This window comes from Mirounga leonina, unplaced genomic scaffold (genome assembly GCF_011800145.1).
Source record: "Mirounga leonina isolate KUSES-001 unplaced genomic scaffold, KU_Mleo_1.0 Mir_127, whole genome shotgun sequence".
Taxonomy (NCBI): domain Eukaryota; kingdom Metazoa; phylum Chordata; class Mammalia; order Carnivora; family Phocidae; genus Mirounga; species Mirounga leonina.
The window spans coordinates 56045778-56066248 of NW_023270316.1; the positions used below are offsets into that span (position 1 = coordinate 56045778).

The following is a 20471-nucleotide window of genomic DNA, read 5'->3' on the forward strand; positions in this document are numbered from 1 at the left end:
ACCTTATCCAGCTTTTGTGTGAAAATGTTAAGAATAAATATATGTCAAGGGTTTAGCACGACACCTACTAAATAGTAAATAGCAAGGGCCCGTCAGTCCACAGTGATGTGTGTAGTAGAGTGAAGTGTGAGCAATGGCTGATGGCAAGGAGAAGTGAAGAGGAAAATGAGCCCACGAACAGACCGAGGAAACAGATAGTACTTTCCCCCATTTTACAGATGAAGAAACTGAGACTTGCTCAGGCTCCACACTTAGTACAAGGCTAGAAAATGCATCCAAATTTGCTCTCCCTCTGTATACCAATACCACGTTTCACGCACAGAAAGGACAGTCCAACTCACAAAGTTTAAAAAACTAACATTATATACAATGTTAAATACAGTATATATTATATACATTCTATATGATCACCAGACAGATGAAGTATTGCAATTGCCTTTCTCTGAGGTCGTTGGAAAGAAACAAAGAATCAAGGATATTTTGATGAAAAAAGTCTTAATTTGAAAGACAACGGGAAAGGGAAAAATCTGAAAAATGTCTCAAAGGTGACTATTGTGTTCTATCTTTCCAAAGGGAGAATTTTCTTAATGTTTATAAAGCACTGGAAACACCAGGGAAAGTTCGTTTCACATTTTTAAGATGAAGAAGGCGGGCTCAGTAATGCCTAACAGCATAGATGTCGCTCATTGTGTTCGTACTTTCACTTTGCACATATTACCCAGATTTCTCCTTAGGGGCCCTCCTGGTGAAAATAACCTGAGCTGATGATGTCAAGGAGGTGTAGAGGACCCATGTCCTAAAATGTTACACCAGAGGTTAACAAAGATGCAATCTGAATTCTAAATTTTACCTGAAAAATGACAAAAGGAAGATGTAAATTTTATACAGATACATCTGTGTGCCTCTTAACTTCGTATATTCGGATACACGCTTGCATAAATCTGGGTGCTGACTGCCCAACTGAGGGATCAAAATGCAGGCTCTTGTTTAAATGCAAAGTAATTATTCCATTAATTCACTTCCCTCTTCAAAGTACAACCAGAGAAGAAAGGAAAACAAATCATCCAGGAGATTGCAATTCACATGCATAATTAATTGGCCTACAGAATTTGGTGTCTTGGCTTTTCTGCCTGTGGAGAACATAATCTCTTCTCCACTTTAGCTCAGCCACTCAGGAAGAGAGAGAGAGAGAGAGTGTGTGTGTGTGTGTGTGTGAGAGAGAGAGAGAGAGAATATGACAGAGACAGAGACAGAGAACCTCCATCCGTCATACAACTGGTGCTGGACTGAAACAAGAATCAAGGCTGCAACCACAGGACTGTGGCTTTACTAGATGCTCAATTTAACATTTTAGCTTGTCTTTCCCCCAGACAAAAACTAATGACCATATTTGAGAAACAAGCCTCCTTTTAACTTATAAATGGGGCTGACGCACATGTGTGGCTCTGAAGTCGACCAAAACTTATTTTAACTTTAAAAGTGGGTCACTTTTTCCCTCTATTTTTCAACTCACAATTAAAACACTCTCATTCTTTCACTTGTAGGACACCTGTATTTGGCCATTACTGTATAATTATGGGTCTATGTGCTTTGGTGTAAATACTAAATTATTTATTTATGTCAGTCAGTCACAGAAATCAGAAAATGTGAATACCACTTGACTGAAAGTATTCCAACCTTCTAAGACTGAGAACTTTTCCAAGCTTTTGAGGATAGAAGTCATGTTTTGTGACCAACGCAGAGATCTATAACTTGGTAGAAACTAAATACTCAGTCAAGTGCATAGAGGTGCTGGGTAAATACTGATGAGGATGATCGACGAAGAAGTAGTCTGTTTGATAAAAGCAATTAAAATATAGATGCACTTATTTGGGATAAATTATGATTATTTGAGCTCAACTCAAGAGCTGAGCTACAAATAAGCACCATGGTCTGCTGCCTGTTTATTCCGGGAGAATATTATTTCTCCTGGAATTCAGCAGTTATACAAAATTGATTCAGCTGTGGAAAATTAAAGTAATAAGATATTTGAATGCATTAACTTGTCTTCAAATATGAAGATAACACCCGTAACCGCTTCACAAGATTGTAGCGATGACTACATGCATCAGTATGGTTAAAAACACTTAGGAAAATACTCAATCCAAAGTGACTAGTACGTTAAGTGTTAGCTATTATTATTAGGGTGAGAAATTGAAATTCTTCCATTCCCCCCTCTGCTGCTTGCTGTGTCTTATAAGATGGAGAGATGATGAAATTATGGGGAAGACTGATGTAATCACTGAAACTGGCAAACCAAAACAATGGGGACAGTCTGACAGTTTAAGGAAGTTGATTGAGGAGGGAACTGAGGAAAGCCACAGGAGACGCCATCTGGGTAGCCCCTTGTTTGCCGCAGCTGGGGGGAGACGCCCTAGAATGTGGATATCTAATCTGGTGGCAACTCCTCAGAACTTCAAAATGGAAACAGTGTGAAACATACTTTTTTTTTAAACTTAAAGTTTCAAAGTTTTGTTTTTGTTTTTTTGTTTTTTTTTTTAACATTTAGTTGTTTATTTTAGAGAAAGAGTGAGTGCGGAGGGGGAGAGGGAGAGAGAGAATCCCAAGCAGACTTTCCACTGAGTGGGGAGCCCGGTGGGGCTCGATCCCACGACCTGGAGATCACAACCTCAGCCGAAATCAAGAGTTGGACGCTTAACCCACTGAGCCACCCAGGTGGCCCGAAACAAGAACACTTTTGATTTAAGCACATTGCCATCTGGCAAAATAGGGAAACTTGAAACTCTTGGAATCTGTTGACAATGGTTAGTTCTGTATTTTGATGGGGCTCTAATTCTAATTTTTATGCCCGCAGGGTTCAATATGCAGATGGCATAGCCTTTTTTCAGTTGATGATTTCTGGGGGTTGGGAAACTAGCTGACAAAAAACCCTAAAGAGACAATTAGACTAATATAAATAATGTCATTCTGCTATAAAATCTTCTATTAGTCATAAAATCCAGAGCCTTCACACTCTTACTTTCTAAATTGTGACTCTTCATTAATATAATCTCATGAGCAAGTTTCTTAATTTTATTTCATCTAAGCTGATATAAAAATCTGTTTGCCCTTTCTCCTGTATACATTAAGGGCCTTTATTTTGTAAGTAACAAGGAGAAGTTGACTTGAGAACTTTCTAGAATAATCCAAAGTAATTAAGCAAAAGTTAATGGTATCTGTTCCCGTGTTTTCTGTCATCAAAGAAGCCCATTATCGGTGCAATAATTTCGGTAAGGGTAGTTAAGTTTTAGCTCAAAGAATGTTTTTAGATTAAAATAATGAGATTATAATTTTGTCTGTTTGCTGTAGTCATTGGACAATTTCTTAAATACCTTGAACTCAAGGTCCATTTAGTGCTTTGAGGCTAAAATGAAGAATAGTGTTTTGGCAAAGAGGAAGCATGGTCGAATGCAAAATATTATATGATTACTGTAGCTTCTTTCATGGCAGTCACTGCGGGAACTCAGTAAATATTAAGTTAATAAGTGAAGTCAAAGAAAAGACTTCTGTGCATATCTCAGGAGCTGAGAGAAAATACTAGTGACAACTTTTCAATTCAGTCAATGTCATTAGCACCTCCCATGTGCTAGGAGAGCTAGAGAAGGGGCTCAGGCTGTCAGCAAAAAGGACTTGGCGCTAAAACAGTGTGATTACTGCTATACTTACTCTAAGATCAAAGCACTAAGCAGGCATGCACAGAAGAAACCGTTAGTGGGGGCAAGGAAGATGGGGGAAGGGTCCAGTAAGGAAGATCTCAAAAAGGACACGTTTCTTGATGTGAGCCTTGAAAACGGACCGTAAGTTTTACAAATAAAAGAAAGCAGTCAGAGCAACAGTTGGAGCAAAAAGAAGTGAAAGAGCATGGAACTTTCTGGTGGCTTGTGGTCTTGTGTACCCAGAACGTGGCCAAGAGAGGATGGGGGAGAGCCAGAGAAGAAGGAAGTGACAAGAAATAAGGTTGGGGAAGTGGTTGAGGCAAGCTGGTGAAGGCACACAATTCTTTAGTAAAATTATACATTAATTAAAAGAGAATATTTCTTTATTATTATATGAAACCCACAATGATATAGCTTACTTATAAAAATAAAAATGCTTCTGGGTTTACTGTGAATTTTTTTCTTTCTTTCCCTCTCTCTCTCTCTCTTTCTTTCTCCCCCTCCCTCCCTTAAAATTAATGAGCGCCAAGATCTCTTCAGTCAGCTTCAGAAATAAAAGCCTCTAATGATCTACGTCTAGGAAAAAGATGCTGGTGTGGAAGAGGGGATCTAAAATAAACAGCTGCTTATAAAGAAGCAATATGGAGCTGAACATCCTGGCTATCTACCATTCCTCGACCCTCCAAATGCCCAATGACCTTTGGCCAGTTCCTTCCATGGTGAGTCCACGCCTCAGGTCTAAGGGCGGTTAAGAGAATTACGTGAGATAATGCATAAAGACTGGCTGCATATATTAAGTACATATAAATATTATAATAATATTATCACTTGTCTTCTTTAAGTAGGTAATATTTGAATGAGACTTGTCCACCTCCTCCCCTTCTTCAAAGGGATTGGAAAAAGAATTATAAATGAGATTAAAATACTGAAATTGTTTGCTAAGTTACCGATTGTTTCGAGGCATACTCCCCTTTATAAGCTAAAGGAGACAAAATTTAAAATGTGACAAAGAAAAGCATCCCTGGGATAGCTAATGAAAAGTCCCACCATAGCAGTGCTTGTTCAAAGGACAAGACCCAGAAGATTTTTCCCTGATGTTACTGGGGGTGAGCTGGGATGAAGAGAAATGGATATTTTGTAACACTTGAACAGTCTAAACTTGATTTAAATCAAGAGAGTTTTTTTCTTATTTTGAATTAACTTTTTCACATTCCATTTTATTTCCTCCCGAAGTAAGGAAAATACTGACATACCTTCACATTTTAATTTATTTTGTTCTCATTAACATTTTTACTGGAAATAAGACCGAGCATTTTTTTAATTTGTTCTCTTCTGGGATTCAGGTCCTCCTCTCCCAATTCCACATTCTTGCTAGTTTGAAACCATTCAGGAAAGATGTGTAAAACAATATGGACAGCCACATTTTGCAACTTTCAGAAATTCGCATTTATAGGCAAACGACTAATTCCATTCAAATTTGCCTGTGCAGATGTTCTTTGAAAATTTTTATTTAATAGAGACCAGTTTATGATCAATTTATGTAAATTTAAAATTAAGACATGGCGAATAAACCACCCTTGTCAACTGAGTTTTTTTTTTTTAAGTTGTCCTGAGGAAATAACTTTAGAACACAATTTGCTCTATTGAATAAGAAAAATTGGGTTTTGATAAGCATCCTGATAAATTAATCCATTTCCACCCCAAATGGCTTTTTCTGTTTATCATCTGTCGACGGTTCTTAATACCGTTGAATAAGGATAATTAAACGAAGGTTGATGCTACAAGATCCAAAGTCTATGTTTCAACAGAGCTTCTGGAGTAAATAGCCCATATCAACTCTATCAGAATTTCTGTTGTAGACAGAAGCCTTTCATCCAGACCTTAACAGTCATTTGGTCATAGGCCTAACCAATAGTTGAGACAATTCTGCAAAAACAGTACAGTTAAGCAAGGCAAATTACTTTTATTTCTACAGAATAAAGAAAGAAGAGGCACCTCGGATGCCTTGTGGTTATTAAACACACCCATTAAAAACCGTTGGCGCCAAAATCACACAAATACCGAGTAACACACTCAGTAATGTATGACTCAAGATGTTAATATAACCACTCAAGTACTGTAAAGAAACTTTTAGAAAAACAGAACCACAGGAGCTAAAATTAAACTACTCCCACTAGGCCAACGAGCAGCACAATCTAAGTGATCAATATGCACTTTCCTGAAAACATTTTAAGGTAGATAAAATCACAGTGAATAGCCTCCCTGAAATGGAGCAAGAGAAATAAATCAAAACATGGTTTGGTTTGAAAGGGGGGAAAAAGAAGAATCATTGTTTTGGGGGGTGATAGCTGTGGGTAACTAGAGAAGCAGCCCTCCCCCTGCCAGAGAACTGAGGGGTCCCACTCTGGGCAGCCACACGAGGTGGCTGCAGCTTGGTGGGGCAGTTAACCCGTGGCATGTCTCACACAGGGCTCGGGTGACAGGTGCTAGGGTCTCAGGCCCCTGAAGGCAGAACCCACAATCCACAGAAACAGAGCCGCCCAACGAGCAAAACATCGTAAGCGCTTAGAAACGACAAAAAGACATGAAGAAAGTTTACCTTGTAGAAGAACTGTCCTTAGTGGTACCGGCGTGTGACCAGAAACCCCCTTCTTTCTGATCTGCAGAACAACTTTGTCAAACCCGGGTGTGCAGTCACAAGGCAGGAAGTGACTAGAATGACAAATCATCAGCCAGGAAAGAAATAGATTTTGTCTTTATAAGGACATTTTACCTAACTTTTTTTTTTTTCTTTCATGTCTCCTCCCCCACAGGAATCACCTGACAGAACAGGTCACACTGAAATTCAGAAGTTTCTTACCACTTCCTCTTTATAAAGTATTTCTCTCTCCTTCCCTTTCTTTCTTCTCTAGCTGTCTCTTAGGCTCTGGGCTGCTTAAACCTGTCTGATTTCAGATAACAAGGCAAGGTCAGCCTGCTACCTTTACTAGTTGCTCTGACCCCCGGCTGCAAATGCAAAGCCCAAGTGCCTGGCTACTTAGAGCAAAGACAAACGATTAGTGGAGTAGCCAGGGGGAAAAGGCGGCAGGTACACCTGAAGCAAACTAAAAAGGATTTCCTTGGGAAAGCCCCGCCCCAGCCAAAACCTAACCTTGCTTAAGTGTCCCTGAACAATGATCTTATTCGAGCAAACAAAACAAAATGGTCTCTTTAAGGGGAAGGACCTACAAAAGAGAGGCCGCTATATTATTTACGCATTCTTTTATTTATAGAACATCTATGTGCTAGGGATCTCTTTAACCCAATTAAAGATTTCAATTATTTAGACGCTTCCTATAAAGAGCACTGGTGGATCACACAGGCAGCTGCTAGAGTTCAATGGGTAGCTAGATTCCTTCCTACAGACCAGATTTATTTTTTGAATGCACATTTTATAAAATGAGCAAGAGAATTAAAAAAAAAAATAAAAAGCTCTATTCTATGTCTAAACCCTGGATGCGGGTCTTGAGGGCAAATTTCCATTTTCAAAAGTTAAGTGCTCAAGTATCCATGGCCTCATGGAGGCTGTGAAGGTCGTGTTAGTGCCCGGAGTCGTGTTAACTAAACATGAAGCATCATCTCCAGATTGTCCCCAAACTGTGTGTGGTTCCAACGGTCAGCTGTTGAGGAATGAGGATTATGGCTGCGCTTCAATCTGATGACAGTGCTTGATCATTCTATATGCTTCTGTAGTTGCTGGGGGCCTGGGACGCAACCAGCGGGTACTCTGGTTGGGGAGCTGCCCTTATACTTCTTTTGCTTCTTTGATTTCTTCTCTAGAAAGTTCCTGCTTCTGACCTCAAATGTTAAGCCAAGATATTTCTGATTTATCTACTTCATTAGCCCCTGGTGTGGCAACTTCTTGGTCAGAACCACACAGGCCATCTTGAAGAAGAGGGTAGACAGAGTAATGGAAGAGATGTTGGAGATTCGGTCCAATCTGAAAGTGGTTCACCTCCAGAGAACTATCAGCCCTCTTGTGACTCCCAAGGAAGACTGAGAGGGTGAATCAGACCCTGTTTTCTCCATTGCATAATTACTCCCAACTTATAGAATGCAGAGGGGTCTCAAGAAGCACCTAAATTCTTTCGGGACACCAAAGAAACACCCATGCATCATTGTGACCATACTGGTCCCACTACAAAGCAGCCAAATGCTAGTGGTTTCTACTCTGGTGGAAACAATCACCATTCTGGGCCCTGCATTCAGACTCTCCAGATAATGTCCTGATGGTTTGAGGATGAAAACATGTGAAACGTGGAGCTCCCTAATCTGGTTCTACATCCCAGGTTGGAATGATGAACGGAATGAAGACCCAGGAGTAACACATCATAAAGGGGAACAGAGACTCATTGCATTTACCTGGGAGAAGGAGAGCAGCTGCATCCTGATTCTACTGGTGCCTGGTCATTGGAGAACTGAGGAATTTGTGAAGAAGAGCCCAATATAGTTGTGCATTGGTTCAACAAGCATTCAAGTGCCTGTTTGTAGGCACTGGTGCTTCAGAGATGAATATGGTACAATCACTGCTCTCAAGGAGCACATAGTCTAGTAGAGAAGAAGACCATGTATGTAAATGAATGCCACCTTTAGGAAAAGGGGTGCAAAGGGCCGCGGAATGCTGTGGCAGGTGCAGATGGGAGCAGAGCTGATACGGGAAGAAGGTGAAACATGTGTGGTGATGACGAGCCATCAGAGGAAGGATTCAGGATTCCAGACAACATCTAGTTTCTGGAAGATGAAAGCCACTGAGTTGTGCCACTTTACCACCCATTTGAGGGAGGCTTCTACTCAAGCACCAACTCAGCTTCGGCTCCACTCGGCCACCCACCAGCACCTCACCCACATCCTGGACTACTCCCTCTATCTGAATCACTTTATCTGCCTCCCAGCAGCATATGCCTACCCAGATACCGGCAATTATTTAGGTCTCAGATCAAGGCTTTTTCAGAGGGCCAGATTTTATCACTGTCGGTGTTTAGAACAGTTTGTACATCATGATAATAAGCAGAAAACTGACTTTGGTTTTACTATTATTTTTCTGTTCTCTACAGACCATGCACCTTTAATGGCAGACACCCAAAGAGGACCTCCCTCACCCTCCATCAGCCTCTACTGCCACCTCTGCCATTTCTTCACTGGCCTGTCCTTTGCTTTCCCTCTACCCCTGCTGCCCTCCCCTACTCCCCCACCTCTGGGCTGCTCAGAAGCCCATGGCCTCAGTCCCTAATTCCACACCTAATTCCTCATCAGCACTGGATGCTGCTGAAGCAAGTCACAGAAATACCGACTTAGAGTTCAATCTGCTTGCCTTCAAATTACTGCTCAGAAATACTTTTATTCAATGTCATTAGTTCCTGAGAGCAAGCATTACCAACCAGGTGTCTCTTGACTTCTAAAGTTATATGCCTAATTTTGTGTGTATGTTCTTCTTCCTGGGTTCATCATATTACTTATCGTAATATTAAAGAGATCACAGACCCCAAAAGTTACATATTTGTTCCAAACTCTCTCTTGCCTCAACCTCCCACTCCACCCTCCTGCATCCTTTCCCGCCCCTTATTTACTGAGATGATCCAAGTCATCTAGCCCGAGAGTCCTCATCTAGCCTCCTCTGCTCTCACAAGATCTATCTTTCCCTCCTCTTTCCATCTGTAAAGGAAGAGGTGTTCTTGTGTCTTCTCAAAGTCAATAGTTCCTCATTTTAATCCTAATCTTGTATCTTCCGTTTACTTAAGTACCTTGCTCTGTCAATGACTGCATATTTTTCTGGCATCTTTAATCTCTTATACTCCCTTCACTTCCCCTTCATGCATTGTGGAATGGGTACAAAGGGAGGAACACCTCTGCTTCACTCCGTTGTCACCTCTTCCCTCCCCCACATCTCTGATGGGTAGAGAATGAAAGTAAATAAGATGGGCACAATCCCCGCCCTTCTAGAATGTCCCCTGTAGTCAAGGACACGTGAAAAAGCAAGAAGTACTCAGAACCATGAGATGAAAAGCAAAGTGCCTGTGGGAACACACAGCACTAAATCTAGACTTGGGGTCAGGGAGGCACACAGAGAGCAGAGTGGCATGGTTAAGAGGAAAGATGGTGGGCTACTTGTCTGGCGTCAAACCCCAGCTCTACAGCTGTACTTGTCATGTAACCTTGGGCAATCACTTCATTTCGCTGGCCTCAGTTCCCTTATCTAGAAAATGGGGATAAGAACAACATCTATTTTACACAATTGTTGTGAGGGTTAGATTAAATTGTTAGATGTAGTGAACACAGCAGAGTGCCTGGCACATAATAAATGATATATTAAGTATTAACTAGTCTTTTAATATTTACACCAGTCTCTGGACTAGACTCTGCCCCTACATTATTTCATTTATTCCTCACAATGGCCCTTTCAATTACATTATTTTTGTGTTTCCTTCTTTTTTTCTTTTTTTAGTATAGTTTCCAATTCTTCAGTACCTCTTTGCTATGGAATTCTACCCTGACATCTTTGCTGTGAGACTTTTCAGGACCTCCTACTAGAGAAGGTAGAGTAAGTAGGGTAAACCCACCCAGGCTTACTTCATGTAACTTGCTGGGAACAGAGCATTAATTAGAATGTTATCAGACGAGACACAAACAGGGGTCTTGAATATGCTTACATGATCTGACATGGTCTCTTGCACGTCTGACATTTACTATGAAGAAAACACACCCTTGTTTAAGTGGAATGAGGAGATGCTTGAGGCCAACCCGAACCCAACCCACAGCCCAGGGCAAATCTAGCTGACATTCTGAAGCAGAGCCATCCTGGCTGACCCATAAACCTAGGTTTGTTGTTGTGAAAAAGGTGAGATTCAGGAGTGGTTTCCTATGCAAGCTTGTTCCAGAACACATGACTAGTACTGCCCCCCCCCCCACCACCAACTATTTACAACTCTGCTGCTCCTGGCATTGCCAATCATCCTTACTCTGCTCTGTTTTCTACAGAGTTAACACCATCTAGCATGCAATATTTTAACATAAAGTTTATTGTCTTCTCCAAAACATAAGCTCAACTTTGGGCAGATGTTTGTTTGTTTGTTTGTTTATTTATTTATTTATTTAAAGATTTTATTTTATTTACTTGAGAGAGAGAGAGAGAGCATGAGGGGGGTAGGGTCAGAGGGAGAAGCAGACTCCCCGCCAAGCAGGGAGCCTGATGCGGGACTCGATCCCGGGACTCCAGGATCATGACCTGAGCCGAAGGCAGTCGCTTAACAGACTGAGCCACCCAGGTGCCCCTGGGCAGATGCTTATCGGTTTTCTTCCTGGCTCTTGGAGCAATGCCGAGGCTCAGATAGGGAATGGGATTAATGAGTGAAAGCTTACTGTCCCTTTGCTTGAGAGCAAAAATACAAGAGAAGCACCAGAGTGAATATATAAATTGTGGTTCAGTATAGTATCTAACAGTTATAACAAGTGAACTACATGGCCTAAGCAAGAATAAATCTTAGAAATATAAACTTGGGGGAAAAACAAACATTGCAGAATAATACTAATATTTGTATGCATTTTAAACAACTATCATAGTGTGGTTTATAGATGTGTGTGTAGATGTGTGTGTGTTTGTGTGTGTGTTTATAATAAAAATATGTCTAAGGGATTATAATTGCCAATTTAAGAACATAGTTACCTCTGGCAAGTTAGGGAGGGAGTGGGATCAAGGAGGGTAGATAGGTGAATTCAACTATATCAATAGCAAAATGTTCAGATTTGGGGGAAAAAAAAGTGTTGGTTGTGATAATTCTCTTTTATCATATTTTAAATATTCTTCATTTAAATTTTTTAAAATTTACTTTCATGATTAATAATATATTCACATATGGCTTAAAATTTAAAGATGCACTAAGTTATAAGGTAAAAATTTTGTCTTCCAACTCTGTTCCCTGGTAATTCATTCCCTCTTCAATTTTTAAATAAATAATGGCTTTGTTGAGATATGACTGACCATAAAATTCACCTTTTAAAACTGAAATTCAGTGGGTTTTAGTATTCTAACAGAGTTGGGCAACTATCACACTACATAATTCTAGAACATTTCATTATCCCAGAAAGAAACGCTACATGTACCCATCAGCAGTTACTCCCCATTTATCCTCACCTCTCAAGCCCCCAGCCACTTATTTATTTATTTAGTCTCTAGATTTGCCTGTTCCAGACATTTCATATAAGTGAAATCGTATGATATGTGGTCTCTAGTGACTATTTTCTTTTACTTAGCAGAATATTGTCAAGGCTCATCTATGTTATAACATGTATCAGTACTTCATTCCTTTCTATAGAAGAATAATATCGGCATATGGATATACCACATTTTATTTATCCACTCATTAGTTGATAGACAATTGACAGTTGTTTCCACTTTCCAGATATATGAATAATGTTGCTATGAATGTTTGTGTACATGTTTTTGTGTGGACATATGTTTTCTTTAATATTTTAATCAAAGCAATATTTGAACACCATGGGGTTAGGAGGGCTGACCCCACACACAGTTGAAAATCCATGTGTAACTTTTGATTCCCCCAAAACTTAACTATTAATAGCTTACTGTTGACTGGCTGTTAAGCCTTACTGATAACAGAAACAGCTAATGAACACATATTTTGTATGTTATATGTATTGTATACTGAATTCTTACAATGAAATAAACTAGAGAAAATAAAATGTTATTAAGAAAATCATAAGGCAGAGAAAATGCACTTACAGTCCTGTACTATATTTATTTTTAAAAACCCATGTACGAGTAGACCCGTGCAGTTCAAATCCATGTTGCTCAAGGGTCAACCATATATGGTTTTAGAAGTCAAATATCACATTGGGGCTTATGAGGAAACACCAGTCTCCTGACATGCATCTTCTTTACCTCCAATTCCCGTTCCCCAGAAACAATTATTTTCAACAGTTTGAGCTATTTCTTCTGCTACTCCAGATTTTGAAGATGCTATGCGTATGCTGTGTCTGGATTGTTCAGATTCAGATTTTGTGTGTGTGTGTGTGTGTCTTACTAGGGAGTTGAAGATTTGACCCCTCACTCCCCCAGTGTGTACACACAAGCTCTCCCACCATCTAAAACAGGTTATAACACCTCTTTAGTGAAATCATTCCATCTTGACAATGACTGCATAAATATTCATAGCTGAGTTATGTAGAGCACAATGTTTATATTTCCCTTTTGTATCTTTTTCTTCATTTGTTAGGTTTCTATGTGCGTATTACTAATTCTTTACCAACCTCTCCAACAGAGCTCAAATATGACTTAAAAAAATCAGGAGATGAGGGCGCCTGGGTGGCTCAGTTGGTTAAGCGACTGCCTTCGGCTCAGGTCATGATCCTGGAGTCCCTGGATCGAGTCCTGCATCAGGCTCCCAGCTCGGCAGGGAGCCTGCTTCTGCCTCTGACCCTCCCCCCTCTCATGTGCTCTCTCTCTCTCATTCTCTCTGTCTCAAATAAATAAATAAAATCTTTCAAAAAAAAAAAAATCAGGAGATGAATCTGTTTCTCTTTTTTTCCTTCTTGGAGATGTGCTTCCTAGGGTCCTTTGTCCTCTTGTCTGGTCCTGCTGCCCAGCTGCCGTCCAGAAGCTTCCCTCTGTCATCATCCTGGGAATTCCCTTATATCCCTCTGGGTCCGATCTCCTGTTTCTGTACCACACACCTTCCATCTTCTTGATCTACTTCCTTGTTTTAAAAAGTAATTCTCTGTGGATTCCTGAGAAAGATTACATGGGACATAAATTTCTTGAGACATTTTATAGCTGAAAACATGTATGGTCTAGTCTCATTCTTGGAAGTCCACACTGGAAATCATTCTCTCTCAAAATTCTGAAGGAATTGTTCCAGTGTCTGATATCATCCTCCTTGTATGAACTGTCTACCAATCCTCCTGTTTTCCAGCTCCATCTCGCACAGTGACCTTCAAAGGTATGTGATGCTTCAGGGTTTGGAGCTTTGCGGAGTCCATGGTGTGATTTGAATTGCTTCTTGTTGGAGGCTTTCATTACAGGTGTAGGGTCCAGCTCTGTTGCGTGTGCTTAAGCACTTTCCACAATCCATCTATTTTATGGCCTCCAACATTGGGCTCACATCTCTTATCGACTATTACCTCATTTGATACTGGGCTCTCCTACTAGACTGGGAAGCCCATAAGTCCAATGGCTGTGCCTGTTTTAGTAGCTTCTAAACATTCTATATGCCATTTCAAAATGTTTGTTTAATAAAATGAAGAGGACTCAGCTGACTGGAAGGAGGAGATGGAAGGAAAAGGCAGAAATTCCTTTGTGGAATGCCCTGTGCTAAAGACCACAGAAGCGAGAAAGCAAGCTCCATCTAGAACCTGAGAGGGGCTGAGTACGGGTGCTGTGTGAAGAGTGCAAGGGGGTAGGGATGGGGGCGGGGTGCAAAAAAAGAGAAAAGGCTGGAGAATCCAGCAAAGACCAGATCATGGTGCGTCTTTTAAGCTGTGTTAGGAAGTCTGGTCTTTACCCTGAAAGGAATGGGGAGTTATTTTAAAGCCTCTACTAGTTTCCTAGGGCAGCTGGAACAGAGTACAAACCACACACTGGGTGATTTACAATAATAGATATTTATCGTCTCATGGTTCTGGAGACTAAAGTCTTTAGTGAAATCATTCCATCTTGACAATGACTGCATAAATATTCATAGCTGAGTTACATAGAGCACAATGTTTATATTTCCCTTTTGTATCTTTTTCTTCATTTGCTAAAAGTCTAAAGACTTTCACAATCTGGAAGGTTACTAAACATCCTAACAATTATAATGCCGTGCGCTAAACAGTGAGAGTCTGTGAGAGAGAGTCTGAAATCAAGGTGCCAGTAGGGTTGGTTCCTTCTTAGAGCTGTGAGAGACAACTGTCCCATGTCTCTCCTACTTTCTGGGGGTTTGTTGGCAGTCCTTTCTTGTAAAGGCATCACCCAGCTCTTTGTGATGCCGAATTTCCCCTTTTTATAAGGAGACAGTCATATTGGATTAGGGCCAACCCTTCCGACCTCATCTTAATGTCATAATCTACAAATAGCCAGTATCTAAAAAAGGTCACATTCATAAGCACTGGGGTTTAGGACTTCCAGATCTTTTGGGGAGGACACAATGCTTAGCAGTGTCCTAACAGAAAGTGACATAATCAGATAATCAGATCCATATTTTAGGAAAACCTCCCCACCTCCCAGGAGAAGGAGTAGGGGTGGAGAAGATAAAGGTCAGACCACACTCCAGAGGCCCCTGCCTTCAGCTCCTGTGAAGGGTGAGGATAAGCAGTGGTGGGACAGAGAGAGGTGGGCAGATTCCAGGGATGAGGCTTGGTAACCTGGTAAGCACAAAGGACAAGAAGGAGCTGACTGAATACAGAGGAAGAAAGAGGCTGAATAGAGAGGAGAAAAAGCAGTTAAGGATGATCCCATTTCTTAACTCCCACCTGTCTTTACTGGGCTGCTCATCTCATCTCTGTTCTAAAACTGTGGCCTAACAGACTTTATTTAGTGTTTCTGTCTTGCCTGTAGGCAACATTTGACTTTGATGCTGTTAACCATCCTTTCCATTTTTGAACTCTCTTCTCCATGAACAATTATTTATACATAATTGTAAAATAAGTCATTCTATATAGAAATCCCACTAGCATTCAATTATCTAAAACTGAACTCATTCTTCCTCTGACAAATAAGCTACTGGACACCCTATCCCTTACTTCCTTAGTTCAGCCAGGAGTGCATCACTGACCCAGGACAGTCCGGAGTCCTTTTTGACTCCTACTTTTTCCTCCTTCTTACATGTGGCCAAAGTTGCATCTATTTTTCCCTGATAGTCGTTGCCAATTTTGTGCTTTCTGTGCCTCTTCTACCTTATTTAAGACCTTACCACCACACCCCTGCACTTCGGGTCAGCTTCCCGATTCACTACTTCCTACTTCACTGCTCCTTTTTTTTTTTTTTTTTAGAGAGAGAGAGAGAGCACATGAGAGTGGGGGGAGGGGCAGAGGCAGAGGGAGAGAATCTTAAGCAGACCCCATGCTGAGCGTAGAGCCTGACGCGGGGCCCGATCTCATGACCCTGAGATCATGACCTGAGCTGAAACCAAGAGTTGGATGCCTAACCGACTGAGACACCCAGGTGCCCCCTCACTGCTCCTTAATACATCCTGCACATCCCCACCATATACTCCTCTTCATCAAGCTACACCTTCCTCCCCTCATTCTCCTGCTCTTTAGTCATCTGAGATTACCCATCACTTCTAGCTTAATGTCCAAATGCTGCCTCGACCCGTCTTTCAAGCCTCATACTACCAGCATAAACCCCCTGGTGCTCTCGAGCTGGTCTGTTAACTGTGGAACTTGCCTGGCACATTTCTCATATGCCCATCAGATTCCTGTGCTCTCTCTCCCTGCCTGCTCACCCACTCCCCATTTCTATAAATCTGAATCATCTCTGAGAACCAAGAGCAAGACCAGCTTCATAACTTGTAGGTCCCAGTGCAAAATGAAAATGTGGGGCTCTATGTTCAAAAATGATTAAGAATTTTTAGATGCTGACAACAGAACATTAAGCCAAATGTCGAGCCCTTCTGAGCAGAAGGGCCCTTTGTGGCATGGGTCACATGTCCACAAAGCAGGCCCTGCTCAAGAATCCTTCCTTGACCACCAATTTATTTTTTATTCTCCTCCTAACACCTGTAGTAGGTCTACAAGCCATTCTCAACATTTGTTGCATGCTACCTTTCTTCGTCCATTAATCTCTATGTCTCTATGTGTTGGTAGCATCTTTATTCATTCATCAAGCTCTTATGAGGACCATACTATGTGCCAGGCCCTTAGAAAACAACACCAAAAGACTCCTCTCATATGCTCAAGGATTTCACAATCTGGAAGGTTACTAAACATCCTAACAATTATAATGCTGTGCACTAAACACTGTGAGAGATGCCCAGGGTGCCAGTGACGTGGGGTGGGGCTACAGGCAGGAAGGCATCTTAGAAGATGTGTAGCTGGGTCTCCGAAAGTGTGTAGAAGCTGGCCAGGCCAAGCAGGGGAAAGAGAGCGGTGAAGGACATTTCAGACAGAGGGACCAGCATATACAAACCGTGAGGGAATGTTCCGTGCCTCACCCAACTGAAATGTCAGCTTTTGGAGTACAGGAACTGCATCCTCTCCTAGCACTTCATACAATCCATTGCTCATAGTACAAATCCAATAAATATTTGATTAGTTGAGGAGGCAAACTGATTCCGTACACAATGTGGGATTTAAAAGTTAAACCAAAGAACAAAAGTAATTAGAAATTTTAAATATATATCTAAAATTCACTAAGCATGAGGGGTCTTCCAGAGAATTTATATATGCTGCTGCCATATAAAGACTGATTTTACATCTGTTTAATGCTAATTTTACTACCTTTTTCTGATCACAGCACAGCAAAAGCTAATTATAGCTCTTACTGCCAGGTAGAGTATAAGAGGAAGCGGGCTGTTCCTAGCAGCGATTTTGATTTTCATAAAACGTCAAGTACATAAAAATGTTATCCCTGCAATATTTTTAAGTATCAAAAAATTTTAAAAGTTGAATCTAGCCAACAATGCAGGCTATGATCATTTCAAAAGTAGGGAATTTGCATAACTTTAGTTTATAACAACGCCGTTAACTATTCCCCCGGCATTTTACATCCCCTTTGTACTAACAGAGTCATTGAAACAGATGCAGGCTGAAAGCAATGTATGCCACTTACCTTTGGCTTCCCATGCTGGAAAGATATTTCCTCAACTTTTGTAAACAGATATGCTGTGGCTGCTGAGACAGTGTTTGAGGTGTTTCCAGCCACCAAGACCACAAATACAAGGACAAAGATTTTAAAATAAGCATGTAGAAAATAATAAAAGAAAAAGTGTGTGAATCAAGTACTGGAATGGAAAGTCATGAGCCTTTTAACAATGCAAAGCTAAAAATAAAAATGAAAAAGCTAATAAGAAAAATATTTAAGGAGCGCGGTGCACAGGAAAAGCAAAAGACCTGAAATTCGAAATCTTAGAGACAAATCCTGATCCCCGCGCAAGTAACAGACCTGTGCCAGGCGCTTCCCCTTTACTCGGCTGAACTTGTGTGTCAATGGAGACAACACCACCTACGTCACAGGACTACCTTGAAGAATAAATGAGAGAAGGTATGCTAACACGGCTAACACAGTGGTCCTAGCCAGGGCCAAATTTCAGTTGAATCCGAGTTTGCAAGTTGTGATGTATAGAAAATACCTAAACAGGGACGCCCGGGTGGCTCAGTCGGTTAAGCGTCTGCCTTCGGCTCAGGTCATGATCCCAGGGTCCTGGGATCGAGCCCCACATCGGGCTCCCTGCTCCGCAGGGAGCCTGCTTCTCCCTTTGCCTCTGTCTCTCATGAATAAATAAATAAAATCTTAAAAAAAAAAAAAAGAAAATACCTAAATATGTCATATGTCAAGTCAGGTTCATTCATTCAAACAATCTTTTTTTTTTATTACAATTCAACTGGAATTTCTTTTGCATCCGCCAGTGCCCAGTGCTGGAGGCCTTCACACATCACATGTAAATGCTTTCAGCAACCCCACGATTAAAGCGGCATTTCTTCCATTTTAAGGTAAGGAAACTGAGGCCTAGAGGAAAAGTTGTTGTTTTTACTGTGTATCTGCAGCTGCAATATGAAAATATTTCTGGTCAAGTTCTCCATTCCTTAAATAGAAATATGAATCAGCTGCTAATTCTCTGCATAGTCGGCCAAAACACAGAGTAGCTTCAGTGAATTCATATGACACCGTTTCCTTATTTCAGTCACTCCTTTACGAGGCAAGTATTTACTGTGTTTAATGAAGAATGTATTGTGTATAAGATGCAAAACAAAGGTACACAGAATCCCAGGAAACGTATGTGCTAGAGAATAAGAGAGTGAAATAGGCTATATTAGATCAGTCTGGTGGCAGACAGATGGAATGGGCTGGGCAGTGACTGGAAAGAAGGAGAAGGGTTAGGAGGCCATGGCGACCAAGGGAGGAGGCTGGTGGCAACGGGCAGCCGAAGCAAGAGACACACACAAGACTCTTTCTGAGGGGCACCTGGGTGGCTCAGTCGTTAAGCATCTGCCTTTGGCTCAGGTCATGATCCCAGGGTCCTGAGATCGAGCCCCGCATCGGGCTCCCTGCTCAGCTGGGAGTCTGCTTCTCCCTCTCCCTCTCCCCCTGCTTGTGTTCCCTCTTTCACTGTGTCTCTCTCTGTCAAATAAATAAATAAAATTAAAAAAAAAAAAAGACTCTTTCTGAGGCTGTGTGTAGAGGACAAATGAGAAAAATGAGTCAAGGATGACTCTGAGGTCAAGCAGCTAAGGAATTCAGGGAAGAGGGATGTCCTGGGTCAAAGTGTGACATTTTAGGAAGACGTGGAGGAAATCCACTGGATCCAATGGCATTAAGGCACACTGCAAATGCTCAGGATTGCTCACCTGTGCGAAATGCAATCTACGTAACTGGAGTGTGGGGCTAAGTCAAGGCAAAAGACACAGATCTGAGCCTCATCAGCATGGAGAGAATTAAAACTATGAGACAGGGTCAACTCTCCAGCAGGAAGCACTTAGAAGCAAAGGAGCAGAAGTTCAAGGACTGACCTCCAACATCAAGAGGAGGGGAAAGAAGAAAGGCCAATTTGATTAATTTTTTGGCATGTAAAGGAATATACTTAGGTAATATGAGATTAGATTTCAGATTATTTTAGATTGTATTAGATAATAAAGGACCATATTTTATTCTTGTTTTTCTGTCCCAGTAAAGGTTAAGTATCAATAAAGGAGAAGGCATGTGCAATTTAAATTCTGTCCATTTTGAGAAAAGTCCTATTCAGGGGAAGGAAATGGCTCAAAATGAAGTCTCTTGGACCAAACAAGAATATTAATAATCCATTTCCATTTACAATAATGTGTAAGATCTGCTTCCATCGGCGAGACCCTGGAAGTGCCCAGAAAAATCTCAAAACTTGTTTCTGCCTGCAAAAATCACAACATCCAAATTCATTCGCTATTTTTCTCATTCATCCTACTTTTTACAAGACATTGAGACAACAGCAGTGGATAAAACAGACGCATTCTCTGTCCCGACAGAGTTCATAGCCTAACTCCTGATAATCTGCATCCTGCCTTTTTGCTTCCAATCCAAAGTAAACAGGATTGAACCTCAGTGACATTTAATTGACTCATTTTTCTCGTTGTCCTTCGGCTACGAACTTTTTACAGAAGAAGGCTGAGTGCTTGCTAACAAGCAAATGGAGGTCTTCTTTTAAATAAATTAGATAGTAGCCAGAAAATGCAACAAAATATGCCCAAGTGGTCACACATTTTAACCTGAGTAGTTGAGTGGTTCCTGTACCTCTCCAGTGGGTTGTGTCAGCCATCTACACCATGAGGGTTTCAGCCTTTAAAGGCCTCCTAGTCTTTGACAAACTCCAGTCGGAGGAATGAGAACATGGGTAGGAGAAGGATCCTTTGTCATCCCATCTCCTTTCCCATTGTCCTTTCCTGTTTAAATCAAGGGAAATGAAAGGTAAATGAAAGATAAGCAAAAAATATATTTTTAAATTAAGAATAATAATTAAAAAAAAAAAGTCACAGAATGAATGAAGCATGAATTCTCCAAAATTGCTATTGGTTGTAGATTCACTGAAGCTACTGAATTTATAAACTTTCATTTTGTAA

The 20471-nt window shown here is 41.0% G+C and overlaps 1 protein-coding gene across 2 annotated transcripts in view; it reads right to left on the reverse strand.

The window, feature by feature from the left end:
• LCP1 (lymphocyte cytosolic protein 1) overlaps window positions 1-20471 on the reverse strand; it is an 83799-nt gene that overhangs the window by 47431 nt on the left and 15897 nt on the right. Inside the window, exons 1-2 of one of the 2 annotated variants that reach the window (XM_035003364.1) lie at window positions 8097-8200; window positions 6295-6407 (exon numbers count right to left, since the gene is read on the reverse strand). The exons of the other annotated variant lie outside the window; for it this stretch is intronic. The gene's annotated coding sequence lies outside the window, so the exon portion shown is untranslated. Of the gene's footprint in view, window positions 1-6294; window positions 6408-8096; window positions 8201-20471 lie in introns of those variants that run through there. 2 annotated transcript variants of the gene reach the window in all.